Raw genomic sequence first — 19,761 nt, 5'->3', positions numbered from 1 at the left:
GAATGCAGACAAGCTACTACCATACGAGTGAATTCAGGGGCCCTCTCATCCTGTCGCCAAGGGTGCCTGTTGCTGTGGCGACACCAATGCCTGCAAAACACTCAAGCTCATCCCATCCCTGAAAAAGTCCCCGACAGCACCACCATTCCCTGAGATGGAAATAGACGTGCTTTGAAGTTATCGAAGGGTGTTGGGGGGGGGGGGGGGTCAGGCGGTTAGAAATGCGACAGATAGCAGCAGGCTCAGCCTCTGCCCCTCTAAATTAGTCACTGTCTGTATCAAAGCTCTCTGCCAGCCCCCGCTATCAGGCGTAACTCAGTTAGTGACCTGGCCAGCGCAAAACAAAGGCACCCTGCATGGGCTTGTTGTTTTGCTGTGGGCAAAGTTCATGCCTCATGTCAGAACGTTTCAGGCAGAGACACATGATTACTCCAGTCTGTCAGAACATATCTGTCTTCGACCCGAAGAGTAATAATAGTCAGATCTTCACCGCAGTCACGTTTCACCGAACCAAGCAGCTGTAAAGTCTGTGGCCTTTTGCGTCGTCATTGTACGTGATAGGTTGTGCATCTCTGTGCTGTTTTGGTACGTGTGTGAGAGGGCGGTTTTAGGATTTGGGATTTATCATGCTTATAATACAACACTTCAAGTGTGTCTCTCCAGTTATTCAAATGTGTCAACTGATCACTTCACCACACTTGATGGTCGACCTGGTCCCTGTGCAGTTGTTAAGAGTTGAGAAGCTACCTGCAAGTTCCTCAGTTGGCGCAATGGCAAAGTTAGAGTGAGATGGACACAGGGATTTAACTCTGACAGGCCCAGGTCAGAGGGCAGACAGATCTATAATGGCACTGCCAAACCCCCCACCCCAAACCAAGCAGCTGTTCCTGCACCTCTTCACTCATGTAGATCCACAGGGCCCAATGCGGATCGTACCAATCCAAGCCATCCCAATGGGGGTGGCCGTTGTCGGCAGTGGTGTTGTCTTGCAGCAGTGTTGGGGAGCTTTTCACTTTGCGGTTGGCGCTCTTAAGCTATTTACACTGCAGAGCATGTGTTTCCATCCACTTAAGACACTATTAGCCTGCTGGGATGTGGCGGGCGGTTCCTGGAGAATGCACTCCAGACGCACTAATGTGAGCCACCTGGCCGGGCTCAGTGCGAGCAGCGGCGCTAACTTCTAGCGCACACCAGCAGATATTATGCCAAGTGGATCCCTCACCACAATACAACACACCACTCTCCACAGACCCTGAATCCCCCTTGTGCAAGACATACACAATCTACAATCCTATTATAACACACACACACACACACACACACACACATTTAGCCATCCCCTTTATGCACACACATACACACGTATGTTAGCACACCACCTCCATTTATGTAAATACCCAGACACATCACCACCCCCCTCCGCACATTCACATACATGCACATGTACACACATTCGACACACACACACATGCATTCAAAGTGATCCACTTCAGGCCAGGGAATGGACAGGAGTTTGAAGTCGCGAAGAGGCTCACAGTATGACCTACCCCTTGCAGACAACAGCTGGGCTTCAGCCTTGGCCAGAAATAGGGCACCCCCTTCACTCACCAGCATTACCGCATTGGGGATGGTTAATGACATATGTTGCCAACAACGTCCAGCAGACAGATAAACATACACTTTCCATCCAGGACGCAGGAGACCTCTGAAACAGGCCCCAAGCAAATACACAATATGTGACTCATTAGGGAAGTGCTTACATAGGTAATGTATGTAGTATGCATGCTTGTGTGTGCGTGCATGTGTGTGTGTGTGTGTGTGTGTGTGTGTGTGTGTGTGTGTCGGCTGTGTGAGTGTCCATGTTGTGGACACTGACTCTGCAGCCTAGGCAGCAGCAGTCATTTCTTTTGCTGGCAAAATGAAAGGTGACAATTCAGTCATACAGGCGGACGGACTGACCTTGTTTCGCTGAAAAATTAGCTAAGAATAGACCTAATCTGGAGCTGGATGGAAACCAGTAATAAGCCTTTTACTGAAATGAGTCATTCTTGAGGCACAAGGCATGGAAAATAACACTCATCCCCTGACATAAAAGGATAATAAGATCCTGTGCGATGAGGTGCTAGCATGGCCCGTGATTGAGAGTGTTTAGTCTCTTGTCACCTCCGAGCAGCGCAGACACCCACCAGTAGGAGTTATTTGAAGGGCCACTCAAAACCGATTGAGCGTTACCGTGGCAACGTTGGCAACAGTGGCGACAGCAGCAACCTTTTCAGGACCCTTCCAGAGAGAGCCATACTCGACAGTATTTCGCCTTCCTCGTTGGCGGCCATTCTCTCTGAACACCTAGCAACTTTTAATGAAGCAATCTGATGAACATCCAATACTGAAGGCAGACATTCTTCTTTCTCCATTTATCTAATGGCCTTCTTTGTTTCTGAACAGGGCACATTCCATCATCTGGTTAACATGTTTAAATAGTTTGATAACCTGCGCTGTAATGCGCTAAGCCCCCCCCCCCCCCCCCCCCCCCCTACTTTAAAGCACTTTCCTTTGAAAGAAAGAAGACTTCCTTGTGGAGACATCTATCTTTCTTTTGGGACGGAGACGTTAGAGGCTGAGATTTCCTCTCGGGTGTTTCGGGGGGAATTTTAACTTTCTTCCTGTTTATCAATCTTTCTGACAACGCTGTGGTTGCTAACATGTGAACACGAGGACCTGGGAGAAGAGAGGGGATGCCTGAACGCATCTTCCATGAGGTCTTAGATTTTTTTTGCTGTTACATACGTACGTCTCAGTTTAGGCCCAGTGCTTTACAGGTGCACAACAGACGTTTCACAGGGTTTCCCTTTGTACTGTCAATGGACTGCCCCAAAAGCCACCTTGCAGATCAACCCTCTCTTTTATCATTTGTTGCAATGTCAGAGAGATAAATAGGTCAGAAACTGAAGCGGAGACCTAATTTTCTTTCATAACTGTGTGTAAATGTGTCTGATATTCTGCTTTTTAAAAAGTAGGCTACAAGTCAACTACGTGCCTAAAATCTTCTTAAGCTAGCTAGTTGTTACATTAAGCTAGCTGGCAAGCTCAAGTTGAAGTCAAATTGTCAAGCTACTAGATAGCCTGGTTTAAACAGAATATAAGAGCAATGCAAATGATATCATGGGTAGGTAATGCTAGTTTGATCATGTCCTAGCTGTACCATCATTAATTAAGGATTAATGTATGTATTTTAATATTGCATAATGTAAACCGATTCCCTTTTAATGTAATTGTTTAAAAAAAGACCAAAGGTCCATGCATATAAATAAATTAATATCAACATTCTCTCTTTTAGTGGTAGCCTAACCCCGCCATTCTTATATCTGGTACTGATACACAGGTGAGTGCACGTACAGAAAGGTTCTATTGTCATAAGCTGCAGTTTTGCACACTGCCACATTCAGAGCAGGGGCTTGTCAGACCTTGTTATATGTTGTGTGGATTCTACGATAGATGCTTATGACTGTCTATCAAATGATCATAGGCCTACTTTTTATCATTTAAAAAATTGTTAAAATTATACTTTGAATTTGTGCGATTCTTTTTAAGGCTTTTGTGTGTAAAAGTATTAGGCCTGTCACTGTTGCTGAAGCGCACACGCATTTGCACCAATGTCAACCCCCCATTTAAATATACCAATTTAGGCCCCGGATAAAAGGGTCTGTTTAGTGAATGATTGTAATGTACAGGAAGGCAGAACTAGAGTGGAGGCCTGATTCGTTCTCTGAAGATTCAGAGGGCAAGTGTCATGGTTTCATCAGGGCAATAATGTGTAGATTTGGAGGAGGCTGTTCTTCTACATACTGACAGCTTCAAGTATCCATTGGCAGGTGCCATTCCACAAAAATCTCTCTCTCTCTCTCTTGCTCTCGCTCTCGCTCTTGCTCTCTCTCTCTCTCTCTCTCTCTCTCTCTCTCTCTCCCTTGCTCTCTCTCTCTCTCTCTCTCTCTCTCTTGCTCTCTCTCTTGCTCTCTCTCTTGCTCTTGCTCTTGCTCTCGCTTTCTGCCCTCTTTCTCGACCTTCAGTTTTACTTGTTGCTCTCAGCTGCATCCCCCGTCATTGAGGGTCCACTCCTGGTGTACACAGTAACGGTGGTCCTCCATTTCAGACACGAAGAAGGAGAGCAGCCATGCTCTGTGTCTGAACGATGAAGCTAACACAACCCTCCTCCGCCTGTGCCCCCCCCCCCCCCCCCCCCTCCACCACCACCACCTCCACCAGAACCACCCCCCCTACCCCTTCAGGGATGAAGATATAAATAGAGACATGTTCTTTTCTCCTTCTCACAGGCGAGCAAGACTCCTGCTAAGTCACTAACTCATCACGGAGCTTCGAGCTGGGGGCAGAGAAGCTTTTGGGCTGCGGAGGAGGAGGAGGAGGAGGAGGAGTAGGAGTAGGAGCTGGAACTGGCGGCAAATAGTTTGATGTAATGATGCAAAACAGAGATGCTGGTGCCGTGCGAGGCCCTCCAAGTGCTCTGTGGAGTGTTCAGTGTGGACACAAGCCGGGAGGGGTTGGCACAGATGTGCTTAATGTTAATTTTGGCTTTTAATTTAAGCTGTTATATAAGCCTAATGTTGAAAAATAAACAGTCTCGCTCCCTCAAAGCTAAATATGATCCAACATGAGCAGTTGGTAACACTCGCTGACCAAGGAAACTATGCAGGGACACACGCTTCTATCAACGAGGGCTATAATTATTTCAGAACTGCTAAGAGAGTGAGCTTTATCTCAGACACAGATATTCCCTCATTAGACAAACAGAATGAAATAAGTCCTCCTTAATCCCATTCATAACACAGCCATCACCCTCGGCTGGTGTCCAGCTCCACCCCCGCACTGCCACCCCCAAATCAACTGCCATGTAGTGGGCCTCCAAGCCCCTGGCCTAAACCCACCATCACCCTATTTAAAGCCACTGCTAATGACCAATGATTTGGAACCCTGTCCACATGACAACGGAGTGTTATGAAAATGACAAAAACACAGGTTTTGTTTTGATGGTCCACTGGCCCTCAGGTGCGGGCCCTGGCCCTGTTTCCCCCCCCCCCCCCCAACATTTACATTCAAAGCCATTTTCCATTTTGATTTCAACAGATTACATGAATAAATGATTACACATAAATGCTTACAATTTGGGGCCCTACCAGGTTTTATTTTTGTATTAACGAACAAGTAAACAATAGCAGAGAACATAGCAGGGAAGGCCTCATAACTCACCAATTAAAAATTTTGCTAGTAATACCTTTACCCATATGTATCTTTTTATCAGACTAACATATGTCTTTCCCTCTGCCCAAAGTAACCGTTGCCATGTGAATTTCCTTCCAAAGGCCTGATCTCAGATCAGAGGAACTGTAGTCAGCCTCAGAGAGTTGACATCTCATTGGAGAAGAGACACACCAATGGCTGATGCTGCTCCTCACACAAGCTGTCTCTCAGTGGCCCTTGACAAGTCCCGATCCGCTCGCCATCACACACCTGCACAGAAAGGGGGGGAGTGCGAGAGATGGATGGAGAATGGGATAAGGCGTTTGGCTCTGAGGTGTGGGTGAGGGTGGGGCAGAGTCAGTGTTCGCTTCCTCAAACAGCCCTCAGCACTTTCACCCTCAGGAGTCTCCAAGGAGCAGCAGAGTCCTCTGACAGACACACTCAGCCAGCTGTCAGCTCCCCCTTCCTCACACTTCACCCACATTCTGTGTATATGTGCGGATATGGGGTTACACACAAACACGCACACCCCCCAAAGAAATGAATATAAACACTGACATACACAGACACACATATATACATAGTTACATACTCACACACACACAAACACACATATGTAAAGATATATAAATGAACACACATATATATATATTTATATATATATATATATTTATATATATTTATGCATATAAACATTCAACAACACACAAACTCACACACACCCACGCACAAACACTCGACTCGTACACGAAACCTTGGCTTTGACTACGGCTCTTTGCTACAGATATGTCCTTATGTTTGTAAACAGAGACACACACAAACACTCATAACAGATGTAGTTACAGGCTGTCCTACAGAGTGCAATTGTACTGTCAGACTTTGTGGTTTTCCCCCTTTGTTCGGAGAAAAAAAAAAAGACCCTGACAGAACCGCTCAACATGTTCCTACTTGCCCCCACACCCCCAGACTGCAATTCTGGTAAAAGAAAATTGATATTTGAGCTGAACTGTCAATCAAATTATACCCCTCCCTTCCATGCTCCTGAAGCAACAAGTTGATTGGATGGAATTGTTTATACCTCAGTTTGAGTCACTATGTTTGTTTCCAATATTCCATTCCCTTTGTTCGAATATCAGAGTTTGCACACTCAGATTGACAGCTAGAGGACCAAGAAGGGCAATTAGCAGAATTTGACAAAAGGTAGGTGGATTTGAATTGTGCAATATAGCTTTAAATCTGGCCCCTGGAAACACTCAAGGAAGGGGAGGGGGGAATGGAGACAGCATCCTTGGAGACAGCATTAGTTCATCTGGACCGGAGTGGACCGGCGTGTCTTATAAAAGTTGGACGGGCAAATAAACACAAACAAACACGACACAAAAAAGCCATCACAGTGCGCAACCCAAGATAAACAAAGTGATTTATTTCGAGAGGTGGCGTGACGTCATAATGACAGCCTCCAGTGGCAAAAGGATGCTAAAAATAGGCGGGGGGGTTGGACGTCAAGGCACTGGTACATATATGTCCATAAAGTGTGCAGAGAATTCCACAGATTAGAGCAGATGTCTGGTAGATTTGGTCCAGGCCAGGGGGAAACAATAACAGCCCACACGCACTTCAAACGCCATGGAGGAGCCACAGCTCATCCTGGGACACAGGGACAGCCCCCCCCCCCCCATAAGAACACATGCACACACAGACCCCACACTCACACATACTTAGATATACACACTTAGACATACGTACACTCACACATTTACATACATACAGACACACAAGCACGCACACACACACACTAAACAGACACCCACAGACAAGCACTCACATTCAAACGTGCGCTTACAGACAAACACACACACTCATGCATACAGACATGCACACATAGAAACAGAAACACACACACACATTCATGCAATCAGGCATGCACACATAGACACACACTCACACAAGTTCCTACTCCCTATCACTGGCCCCAACAAGGATTATTGAGGGGGGGGGGGAGTTTTTTCTGTTTTGGCTTTACTGGCATTGTGTACATGAAGTGTTCCCTGACCCCTTCCCGAAAGGTCGTGGTGGAAAAAGTGAGTAAGACCCCCCCCCCCAGCCCCTCCCACCTCCCCGAAAAGGCCTACCAGCTGTCGTCTGAGAACTTCTGTGTGTGATGGGGATTTTATACTTCTCAACTCTCATTTAAAGTACCACTAGGGTAAATGCAGTCTGTGTTAGACAAAAGCACCTGTTACGCACCTTCAAAACCAGTTTCTTTCCCAAACTGTCACTGACTGTATGAATGCTGCTAAGACAGGATGCTGGTTTTGAGTACGAGCACCTTGATGTGTCATCTGTTCGACCGCTCCGCTGCATCGCTCAGCTGAGAGCGTCTTACGTGCCTTAAAGATGGTCTCCTTAGCAACCATACGAAAATGTGCTCATCTGATATTCTTCTACTGAACTGATGACGTCTGGTTTAACTATCTGCACGCTCTCAGTCCCCTGTACCTGCCCACTCCACCTTCTCATGTAGCTCTTCCCCTTCTGCTTTTCCAATGAGGGAAGCCACTCACGGTTTCCCCAGACTCTTTGACCCTGTTCCAGCAGTGGCCCATCAGGACCGGGGCGGTGCTGAGTGACAGCTGGATTGATGGGGGCTCTTCCTCCAGCCTTCAGCGGGGCTGCAAATGGGCTGGAACGGTCCGTGAGCTCTGGTGCATCTCACAGAGACGCGTGTCAACTTGCGAGGAGAGGGGGCCAACTCTGCCAAAGAGGACGGTCGCTTTCTCTCTCCCGCATAAACATTCTTCCTCTCTCTCGCTCTCTCTCTCTCTCTCTCTCGGGAAGAAAAAAAAAAAGAACGCCTCCACGACATCATCTATCCTGGCCTTTTAAGGAGTGCTCCTGTGGAGGCCTGCGAAGCACTGGTCCTGTTTCCCAGCACCCAGCTCTGGCCTCTCTCTCTCTCTCTCTCTCTCTCTCTCTCTCGCTTGCTTGCTCTCTCTCTCTCTCTCTCTCTCTCGCTTGCTCTCTCTCTCTCTCTTGCTTGCTTGCTTGCTCTCTCTCTCTCTCTCGCTTGCTTGCTTGCTCGCTCTCTCTCTCTCTCTCACCGTTGCTTGCTCTCTCTCTCTCTCTCTCTCGCTTGCGCTCTTACTCTCTCTCTCTCTGCCTTTCCTGCATATACACACATACAGACTCTCTCTTGACAAACACACTAAATATGTTGACATAGAGAGACACACACAGAGATACTCATGCAATCCCTGATCACACACACACACAAGCACACACTAACAAATTCTCTTGCACACATATGTACACTTGCGCACACATATCACAGTGATCCATCACTGAACTCCCACAGGCAGAGACTGACCAAAGTATTTTGTCCACACACACACACACATCCATATTCAGAAGCTGACACCAGAAAAAAGCAGAATTGTGTGAGCAGAATTATTACAAAGACATGGTAAACACAAAGTCTTTCGAATATCATAACGCAGCGATTTAACGCAATGAGATACAGCAAAGTCTTTCAGTGCAAGGACAGACATACCAACAGTGGCTGGCTGTGACATGTAAAATAATAATATTAATAATAATACATCACATTTATATGGCGCTTCTCAAAGACGCTAAAATTGTTGAATGCGGTCCCTACAATGCATCAGCACCACTGCAAGTAGTTTCAGCAATTATGGGCTTTGTGTAATCATGAGTGTTATAGATGTGTCATGCATTTTTGTGGTATATACCGCATATTTTGCACACAGCTGAGAGAAGACGGGTGACCTATGACAGCTCCACATAAAGGACAGTGAACAGCAGCATCACAATCTCCTCTGTGTGCTTTTTATAAGGAGATAGAAAAACGAGAAAGTGAAGAGGAAAAAGTATACATGCAACACACAAAGCAAGAGAGATAGTGAGAGAGAGGGATAGAGACATAAAAAAAGGAGGAGAAAGCAATGGCAATGACAAGAGAGATTAGCTACAGCGCTCATATGAATCATGATGTTTCCATGGCAGATTGTATGCAGCTCCAGGTCTACTGTTCCTTTGCCCATCAGATAGGGCGCCTGATGCTGCTGTGACCCATGTTAGACAGAGCACCAGAGACCGCAGCCAAGTCCATTCTGGCCCGACACAACCCCTGCCTCACACATGAACCCAAACCCTGCCTCACACATGAACCCAAACCCTGCCTCACACATGAACCCAAACCCTGCCTCACACATGAACCCAAACCCCATCGAGAGGGGGGGGGGGGGGGGGGTTGGGGGGGCCGTGGAGGCAGAGACAGTGTGACACAATCATGCTATCTTCCATTAGTGTGCTGAATTTGATTGATATTTGATAAGCATTAGTGTGAATACTACCCCAAACAATAAAATAAGAGGTCGCTAAGATGTCTTTACAGAACGAAAAAACAAGGTGCACTTTATAAATGAAGCAAAGTGACTTTATTTGACTGAAAGGAGCTTCTCAAGTCCAAATCTGTCCACAATTATGACAGACGTGATGGTAGTCCCTTATCTAATGCTTGTCAAAAGTGCAGTGACAAAGAAAAAGGGTTTGGTTACCTATCTGGAAACAATGGGCTGGAAACACTGTCGGAAAATTCATTCTGAGCTCGGGGGGTAGGGCACAGGGGTGTCCCTCTGAGGGCCCTGAAGAACAGGCTGGAGATATAAAACGCAGTACCTGTTGCTGCAATCATGATTTGCCCTGGCAAGCTGGCAGTGCATTCAGAGGCCTCTCTGGGACATCACTTTTCTGCTTAATAAGCACCCCCCCATCACCACCACCACCTTTTTCTGAACAGTGCCTTGCCGTTGCCACGGCAACCAAAGCGTTGTATCCGCCACAAACCCCCCCCGAGACCCCCGGTAACCCCCCCGGTAACCCCCCCCCCCCCCCCGCCAGGCTTGGCAGCCCCTTCGCCGCTCAGGGAAACTTCAATTACCAGCCACACTTTTTTTCCCCCTCTTTTCTTCTCCCCCGCCTCCTCAGTACCTATTATGGTCAAATGAGACGATATCGCAGGTCTGAAAAAAATGGGGGGGGGGGGCTGGTGGGACTTCTGCTGTAAATCTGCGGCCGTTGTCTCGTGCTCGCAGCGCTGTGACAGGCGGGGGTCACGAAGGTCGGAGCTCCAGGTGATGTGTTTCCATAAGGCCCGGTGCGCTGGAGGAGGAGGAAATGTGCATATATGGTGTGTTCCCCTTATTTTTGCCAGCCTTCTGGATTTGCCGCTCGGGTGACTGCAGGCTCTCCTGCTCCTCTGGTGGTGTAGAAAGGGATATTCTACCTGCCGTGCAGCCCGAGTTTGAGTTCGAATCGACACCCCCAGAGCTCTAAGTTTGAGAGAAGAAGTGTCAGGACGATATACCCAGAGCTGTAATCTGAGAGCGTTTATCTCAAAATGGTGGAGAGGCCTGGAGAGCGCACCATGAGACTGACAGATGGGAGCACTGGAGGGACCACGGGCAGGAGCGGATCGCCACGGCAGCAGGAAATCGGCGGATGATTTCACAGACCTTATACGTTTCCTCCTGAGGGGGCCACTTTTACAAGGCCTCCCCCCAACAACATGCATTTACACACACACACACACACACACACACACACACACACACACACACACACACACAAGGCCTCCCCCAAACAACATGCATTTACACACACACACACACATACACACACACACACACACACACACACACACACACACACAAGACCCTCTACACAAACAAATGTATCTCTGGTTACTTATCATCCATCCAGGAGTTTCCTAGGCAACCAGCTCGCCGGCAACTTCAGCAATGTATTTCTTTCAATGAAACCGAGCTGGAGAGAGCTGTCCAATGTTTATGCCCGAGAAACATCAACATACAAATAGGAAGCAATGTAAATATCTTGATTTCCTGTTACCCTGCTGATTCACATGTAATACACCCTGTTTGTAAGTGTTTTAACGATACATTGCTTTTACATAAGACCCCCCTCTCCAAATATATTTATATTGCCTTCTGGCCTTTGCATAAATATCTCCACAATAGTTAGCGTCCTAGGTAAATTGTTTTTAATAAGAAGAACTGTGGCTGTCTGCAAGATGGCTGCCTGCAGGAAGCAGCGGCTTAATGGAGGAACAGTTCTCTGGGGGGAAAAAAACTGATAGACAAAAAGGGAAAGACGAGCATCAGCCAACAAAGACCCAGGCCAGACTCCACAGGGAGGACACCATGTACATGTGTGCCAGACCTCTGTGATGCATCCCTGACCAGGGCAAGAGCTCCGACACAGATCAGGCGGGGGGAGGCCGGACCTGGAGCTGTTTTAGAGTAGCAAAAAAAGGGCAGTGCCATGCCACATTTGATGCCCTCTGCCATGGGGAAGTGGCTGGGTCAGGGGATGGCAGGGGATGGTTGGAAGAAGGTGGCGCCTCCCTGACAATAAAAGAAGCCAGGTGTCTTCAGAGCGCTGGCGTGCGGTGTAAACAGCACAATGCCCGCTGTAAATGTCAGGAGAGGCTAGGACGGAGTGTGAGTCACACCAGTGTATACAGATTCCCAAGATGCTATCTATCTTCAGCTCCACACTGCCACAGCAGGGGCTCATCTTGTTCTTCCCTCCTTTAAGGGTAAGAGTATGCCCAGACACCAGGCTTACAACCCCCCCCCCCCCTCTTTCTCCACCTCTTCTTCTTTTCTTTTTTTCTTCTTCTTCAGAGCACAAACTTTACTCATATGCACTACCGTGGATCTTCATTTGGCTCACATTATGCCAAGGTCATGATAACCCAAGCCTCCAAGACCATAGGCATGGAAAGTAAGCAAATATATCTGAAAGGAAAATTTGACTTCATCCAGGGGCGCAAATAGCACTGGGGACGGGGGGGACAAGTCTCCCCCAGATTCATAGTGACCCCGATCCATCCCCACCATTCTCCCTACGTAAGGCGACAAGCATCAGTTAATAAGTTTAAAAATCTCATCTGCACCGCTGACTTCATCAAATCCACGGTCCATCGCTGCAGGAGAGTGAGAGCGTGTCTTTAGTGTCCGCCAAGTGAAAGGATGAATGCTGGGACAACCGCTGGGGGCCACCGCTGAACCATGGGAACGCGGTCTCTCTCCGACTCGTCACAGGTCGGAAGCCTGTTGTCCGAGCGGCTCTCCGCTTCCTGTCTCCCATGTGAACATCTGGAGTGTTCCCATCTCCAGCAGCCCCCCCGTAGGCTCCAGCCATGCTGTGCGCCCCCCCCCCACCCCTGCACACACTGAGGTGACCTCTGACCTCTTTGGTCAAAATATAACATGCTGCCCGGATCAGCAATGCCACTTCAGGGTTCCTCCTTGTCTCTTTCCGTCTGTTATTCCCTCTCCTTGCAGACGGCTCCATGTTTGACATTCAACAAATGTCTCTTCCAATGAATCCATACACATTGTCTTTGATTCATGTGAAATGTACATTTCCAAATCCAAATAGTTCTCAATACTTAGCTGCTGAGTGACATGCCACCACACTGTACATCCACAGGGGGGCGCTCTTTATTGCAGTCAATGTGTTGTCCATGGAAATGTTGGCACTGAATACAAATTTCAGCCTGTGTGTTTGTTGAATAAAACTAACCGCCTGTGCTCCAAGAGGGGACTCTGACGCACCGACAATAATGCCTTGCATGAAAACTGAGTTATTTTAGCACGTTTGCGTCAGATGTTGTTTCAGTCTAGTGAATGTCAGCCACTGATTCACAATAACACTTCCATGGGAAGCTGAATCAGATGGACTCTGAACGGTCTGTGCTTGTTTCAGGGTCCCACGCACACGTCACTCTGCGTTTCTGCATCACAAGCTGCATGAGTACCCACTTTTGTTTAATCACCAGCACGGAGCTGTAAACACCACCACACTGCCCACGTGCACTAAATGGACGTCACCAGTTTGGCAGAAGTGGACGCTGTGAACTGTTCATGGCCCAGTCCCACTGTTAACACTCTCAGAATTTGAGGCGCGTTCCCCGCTTTAACCGTTAAGGCTAAGGGCTGTCCCACTGTCAAACCGTCAGGTGCATGAGGGCACTTACACAGATATTTTGAGCCCCTTGTGCACACTTTCCGTAAGTCCGCATTTCTGCAGATTTTACCTGAGAGAATTACCCACAGTTCACAGCGTTGTTATGTGAAAAACAGCGTTACCAGGGGAACCCCCCAGAAACGTGATATGTCGCAGCGTGCTTACTAGTCATACCATTTTTAAGCCCTTGCCACCTCTTGCACTCAATCACTTACCAGGTGACGTCAATTAAGTCTGTGAGGGTTCAAAGCTTAGGCCATAGGGGAGACATTGGGATGGTGTCTATGAGTCATTACTCTTCCTGCTGCCTGAAATGCTAAGTACTTAGAGGACCAGTGACTGGGGTCTGATAGCCATCCTTCAAACAGCACCGGAACTCATTCGCAAGAGGAAGATGTATATGGCTCCCTCTACAGGCCAGATGCAGACACTACATCTGAACGCACTTGTGCAGCCCAAAGTCGCCCTCTTCAGACAACCACATCCTGCTCTGTATCTGTATCACTCCTCCTCCAGTGTGCTCCTTAGGGAAAAGCTGACCTGAATTCCCATACAAAAGCCGCTGGACTGGTCTATTTGCACTGTCACTTTCATGAGAGAGAGCTGCGGAGGCGGCAGCTCAAGTGAAACCAGACTGAAACCCCTGGCTGTGCACTTTAACGCTGACGTGACAGGCTGAAGCTGATATGTTTATAATAATACGTCACCAAAAAAAAAGAGAGGAACTCTCTCTCCTCAACGATGGACACAGCTTCCAAAACGCTTGGCACTCTGCTGGTTTCCCTGGGTCCCTTTCTCCTTAATGGGGCAATTAAAGAAGGGGATGAGCTGCTCTAAATAGACACGGACCCGGGGATATCAGTCATAAACGCCACTTCAGTGGCCCCTAAAAGGCCTTTATTGGAGGGATGGCAGTGGAGTCGGTCCAAATATGGCCAAGGCCAGAGAATGCCCAGATATATGAACACCGTCACTCCCGCGCAGCTGTGTCCCTTCATTTGTTACATCAGCACACAGCATTGTGAGGATGTGTGTGTGTGTGTGTGTGCCTGTGTGTGCGTGTGTGCGTTATGTGTGTGTGTGTGTGCGCGTGTGTGTGTGTATGTGTGTGTATGTGTGTGTGTGTGTGTGTGTGCGTTATGTGTGTGTGTGTGTTGCTTTATGTTGCTTCTAAATACACTTGCTAGAATATTTACAAAGTGCACTGCACAGATATGCACGACTTCAACAACACTCATAATTCTGCAATGGTCAGACCATAAACAGTGTCATAATGATGGGAATTATGCATGTGCAATGCAGGAGAAAAAGATTACATAATAGCCCATGCCAGCACAGGGCATTGCTCAAAGGGTTTGGTGCTCTGGACAAACTCCCTGATTCTGAGAAATGTGTGTATGACCGCGGATTGATTTTTAAAGAACATAGGTGTCTTGTGATTTTCTTTGCATATCTAATTTTGTTAGAGGCAACACAGAGGCAATATGTATTCGTTTTTGAAGAACAACTAACAATATTGAAGAAGAATTAAGTCACAGAATTATATTAGCATTGTAAAATAGGAAATACATTTCCCTCCACAATTATTGGCACCCATGGTAAATATGGCCGTAAAGATCCGTAAAATAAATTATAGAAAATCACCTTTTGATTAATTGGCTTAGTCTCATAATAAAATGAGAAATCCAACCCCTTAATTGAAGTACATTCTTAGAGAAAAAAACCCCTCTAATAACTATTTTGAACAAAACCACTTATGCCAGAATTATTGGCACCCCTGCATTTAATACTTTGTACAACCCCCCCTATTTGCCAATAGAGTCTCCTACTATAAGATCGAGATTGGGGAATACAGAATAGGATATTTGAGGTCATTCCTCTACAGAATCTCTCCAGATCATTCAGGGTCCTAGGTCCTCCCTTGTGCACTCTGCTCTTCGGCTCGACCCACAGATGGGGTCAACTTATGGGGTTAAGGTCAGGGGCAGTGGTGTAGTGGGAGGGGGATGCGGGGGGACACCGTCCCCCCATTGATTTCACTCGGGTATGTTGAAAAAAAAAAATCACTATACAAAAAAAAAAAAAAATATTGAAAATGCACCAGTTAAAAACACACTTGCCAAAATGTGTGTGTGCGCGTGCACGTGGGATTCCGTTTTTGGTGACGTCACATCTAGCGTCCCCCCACAAAAAAAATCTCCACTACACCACTGGTCAGGGGACTGAGGTGGCCTTGGTAGAAGCCTGATTTTGTGTTCAGTAAACCGTTTTTGTGTTGATCTGGACATATGTTTTGGATCCTTGTCCTGCTGGAAGATCCAACGCTGAGTTTTTTGGTATAGGCAGACAGATTTTGATTTAAAATGGTATTTGATGGAGTCCATGATGCCTAGTACACTAATGAGGTTCCCAAGGCCTTTGGAGGAAAAACAGTCCCAAAACATCTCAGACCTTCCACCAGACTGAATTGGGATCAGGTTCTTTTCAGCATAGTCATCCTTCTGTTTACGCCAAACCCACCTTTAGTGTTTGTTGCCAGAAAGCTCTGGTTTCGTTTCATCTGAAAACAGAACACAGTTTCAATAAAGGTCCCTGCAGCGTTAAGCACTCTAGACAATTAGGCTTTTTTTTCTAGGCATGTCTGTCAAATAATTTATTGGCATAGAGGTGGCGTCTGAAGGTAGCTTTGGTAAACTTTGTGATCCCAAGATGCAACATTTTTCTGTAACTCTCACACAGTCATCCATGGGGATTTTCTTGCCTCTCTCACCATCCCTCCTCACTGTGCATTGGGGCTTTTTTTAATTTTATTTTTACTTTTTAAACATTGCCCTAATTCATTATTTAATTATGTGCTCTAATATTTCTAATGTTGAAGACTGAGGGAATTTGGCCTCTGTCACCTCATATTCATACCCCAGTGAAACAGGAAGTCATGGATTACTGTTTCAAACTTTCCTAACACAAGTGAAGTATGAAAAGATGCTTCAGTAACATTTTGTTTACAACAATTTCTAGGGGAGCCAATAATTGTGGCACATATGGGTGTTAAAAACAATTACGTCTTGATGAGGTTTTTATTTCTCAGAATAAATGTACTTATATTAAAGGTTCAAGTCAAGTCAAGTCTTTTTATTGTCAGATACACAGAACAACAGAGTTGGACTGGGCACTGAAATTCTTATGACAGGACACACACTACCATAACATAACAAGACATAACATATAAACATATAAACATATAAACATATACAGTAAGTACTCCAAATAAACATATAAGTACTCCATCCATGATATAACATAACATAACTTGACAATAAGTACTGAACATTAGACAAACATATGAAAGACAGAGTAGTAGACCACCTAGATAAACAATAAATATACAATATAGATACTCAACATAAATACACATACTAAACATAAATACACATACTAAACAGATACTAAACAGATAAACATACCTACATGATATTTTAAGCTATACTGGACATATTATACCCATAATAACCCAGAGACAAAGACACTTCAAGTTTGTGGATGGTGCAATATTGCAAATGTAGCGCAAACAGCAGTGAAAGTGAGCCTGTGTGGAGTAAAGTGGCGAGTGTAAAGTGATGAGAGTGCATTATTGTTCATTTAGGAGTCTGATGGCCTTAGGGTAGAAACTGTTCTCCAGTCTGCGGGTGCGAGCCCGGATACTTCGGAACCTTCTACCAGAAGGCAGCAGGGTGAACAGTCTGAAGGATGGGTGGTGACAGTCTTTTAGGATCCTGCCAGCTCTTCGGAGGCATCTTGTGAGGTAGATGTCCTGAAGGGAAGGTTGGACTTTTCTCAATTCTTTCAGTGTGAGACTAAGCTAATTCACCAAAACATTCATAACTTATGACCATTTTGTACTCATTGGTACTAGTGGGAGGGGACTGTTTATGTCACATGATCAAACTGTGCCTATTATTGCTGTACAGTAGGCAACATTTCCGATCATGAGACATGGGTGTGTGTAAGCATGTTTGCATCACAACTCATTGACCACTCATTTATGACTCATTTATCATTTGTCTATTATGTGCTTGATGTTCCTTAGATAAAGCCGGTCAAGTTATCAGTACTTTTTTTATTTTTAGAAATGCTTCTTAAGGAAGAGATGTACTGTCCTACATACACTGACAAGAATACACAAGCACCTAATTCACTGTCATTAAAGCAGAAGATGGACACCAAAAGGACAATTATACAAAATCTATCGCTGAGCCCTCCAGACTAGTTTTTGATCATGAGAGTTCATGGGGGTGGGGGGCAACAAGGGTCAAGAGACTCTCTCTCACTAGCACAGTCATGCATGTTACCAGACAGAATGCTGCATTTGACTATCGGAACCAAGATGCACGGCTAGCTGAGCTGCTTTGCTTGTCTTGTATGAATAAGTAGGGGGGTTTGCATTACGTGGGTAAAGAGGGAAATCTTCTGACTAGCGCTGGTGATTTTTTGAGAACAATCAATATACATTTCAAAACAGCTTAATGAACATGTAAGATAAATGCAAGATAAATAATGTAGTAAACAAACAAACAAACAGCTGATAAACCGTTCTAGGGTTCTAGCGTGTAATTTAGCTGTTTCTGATTGACAGACGTTCCATGCTATAGGTTATTCGTCAACATACTACAGTTACGGGACTTTTCACAGCTAAAAATAAATCACTCCGCGATGAAACATTCGCATTGATGATAACCGTTAATTAAAAGTTTTTAAAATTCCAAACCAAGACGTTGACAATGGAACTATTTTTTGTTGCGGAGAAACAATGGCGAAATAAACCATTTTGAATCAATAACTTTGTGTTGAAATGTTAATTTGTTGACTGTAGAATTATTTTATATAAGCAATATAGCACGAGTGGGAGTGGGGTAGGTAAGGGATAATCCCACGGGTGGTGTTCGGCCGTAGCCACCGAAGCCGCCAGGCCGAGTGGCGTAGGCAACAACACCCGTGGGATTATCCCTTACCTACCCCACTCCCACGAGTGCTATATTGCTTTTATAAAAACTTTGAATTAACGGTTATCATCAATGCGAATGTTTCATCGCGGAGTGATTTATTTTTAGCTGTGAAAAGTCCCGTAACTGTAGGTATGTTGAAGAATAACCTTTAGCATGGAACGTCTCTCGTCCAATCAGAAACAGCTAAATTACGCGCTAGAACCCAATTATTTTATAATGCTTAATTTACTTACAGCAGTCATCTAGAATGTGCCAGGGGTTGCAAACATATCAGGGAAATTAATGAAAAGTGAAAAAGGTGAAAAATATATAGGAACCCTAATCTGGATGTGTCTCACCTAGTGCTGTCAGTTTAACGCGTTATTAAGTAATTAATTAACCAATTGATTTTTTTTTTTATTGCGCGATTAACGCGTTGTAAAAAAAAAAAATCTTTTTTAGATTAACGTTCTTTTTGCTCTCCCAAACTGTGTAGTAGGCTAACGTTACGTTTGAGTGAATGGTGAGCGCGATATGGCGAAATGGATGATAAAAAGCTTCTGAATAGAAAGTTTACCTTTAAAAGTTGTGTTGTGCAAAAAAAGCGAGCTTCACTGTTGTCTGAAAATTTTAACAGGCAGCTGGCTGAAAGCACATAAGTAGTAGGCTTAACTTTTATTGGTAACCTAACTGTTACGGTTCATTGTTTTTGAAATAAGAGGCCTGACTTCTATGTTCACAGCAAACTTGAAAGAAAGAAAATATTAAGCCATGGTTTAACTGCACTATAGGCTGAGTCCTTGTTTATCTGAAATGTGCACTTTCTTATTTTATTTTGTACCGCCCGGTTTGGCAATGTTGTTTTTCAATAAAATAAACCATTGCATAAAGCAAGCCAATCCACTTTTCTATGTTGATAAGAGCATACAAAAAAAATTATTGAAGGGACATTTAGAATAGTTAAAAATGTGCGATTAATCGCGATTAAATTTGAGTTAACTATAACAAAAATGCGATTAATCGCGATTGAATATTTTAATCGTTTGACAGCACTACTCTCACCAGATAAGAGCTCAGTTTCCACAGGTTCACCTCAAGGGGGCGCCCTATCCGCTTTACTGTATATCCAGGCGGCGTTCTGTTCTACTCCGTGTGAGGGAAGGGATGCCTTCAGATTATCAGTCTCCTGCATGAGGATGAGCACCAGTTCGTTTTTTGGCAAGCTTCTATCAGTGTCAACTGGGCTGTTGGTGATGTTTGCAGGGTTTTGCAATTGGAATTGTTTATGGCTCGGTCCGAGCCACTATGTTCGTTTATCACTTACAGGGTCAAGACTGTGTACGAACGAAAACGATTTTTTTTTTTTTTTTTTTTTTTTTAAATATTGCACACACTGACCGGACTGTGAGGAGCAATTTGCTGTATTTGTCACAAAACATAATGTTGGATTAAA

Source organism: Sprattus sprattus (genome assembly GCF_963457725.1).
Source record: "Sprattus sprattus genome assembly, chromosome: 14".
Lineage (NCBI taxonomy): Eukaryota > Metazoa > Chordata > Actinopteri > Clupeiformes > Clupeidae > Sprattus > Sprattus sprattus.
This window is presented reverse-complemented; position numbering follows the sequence as displayed.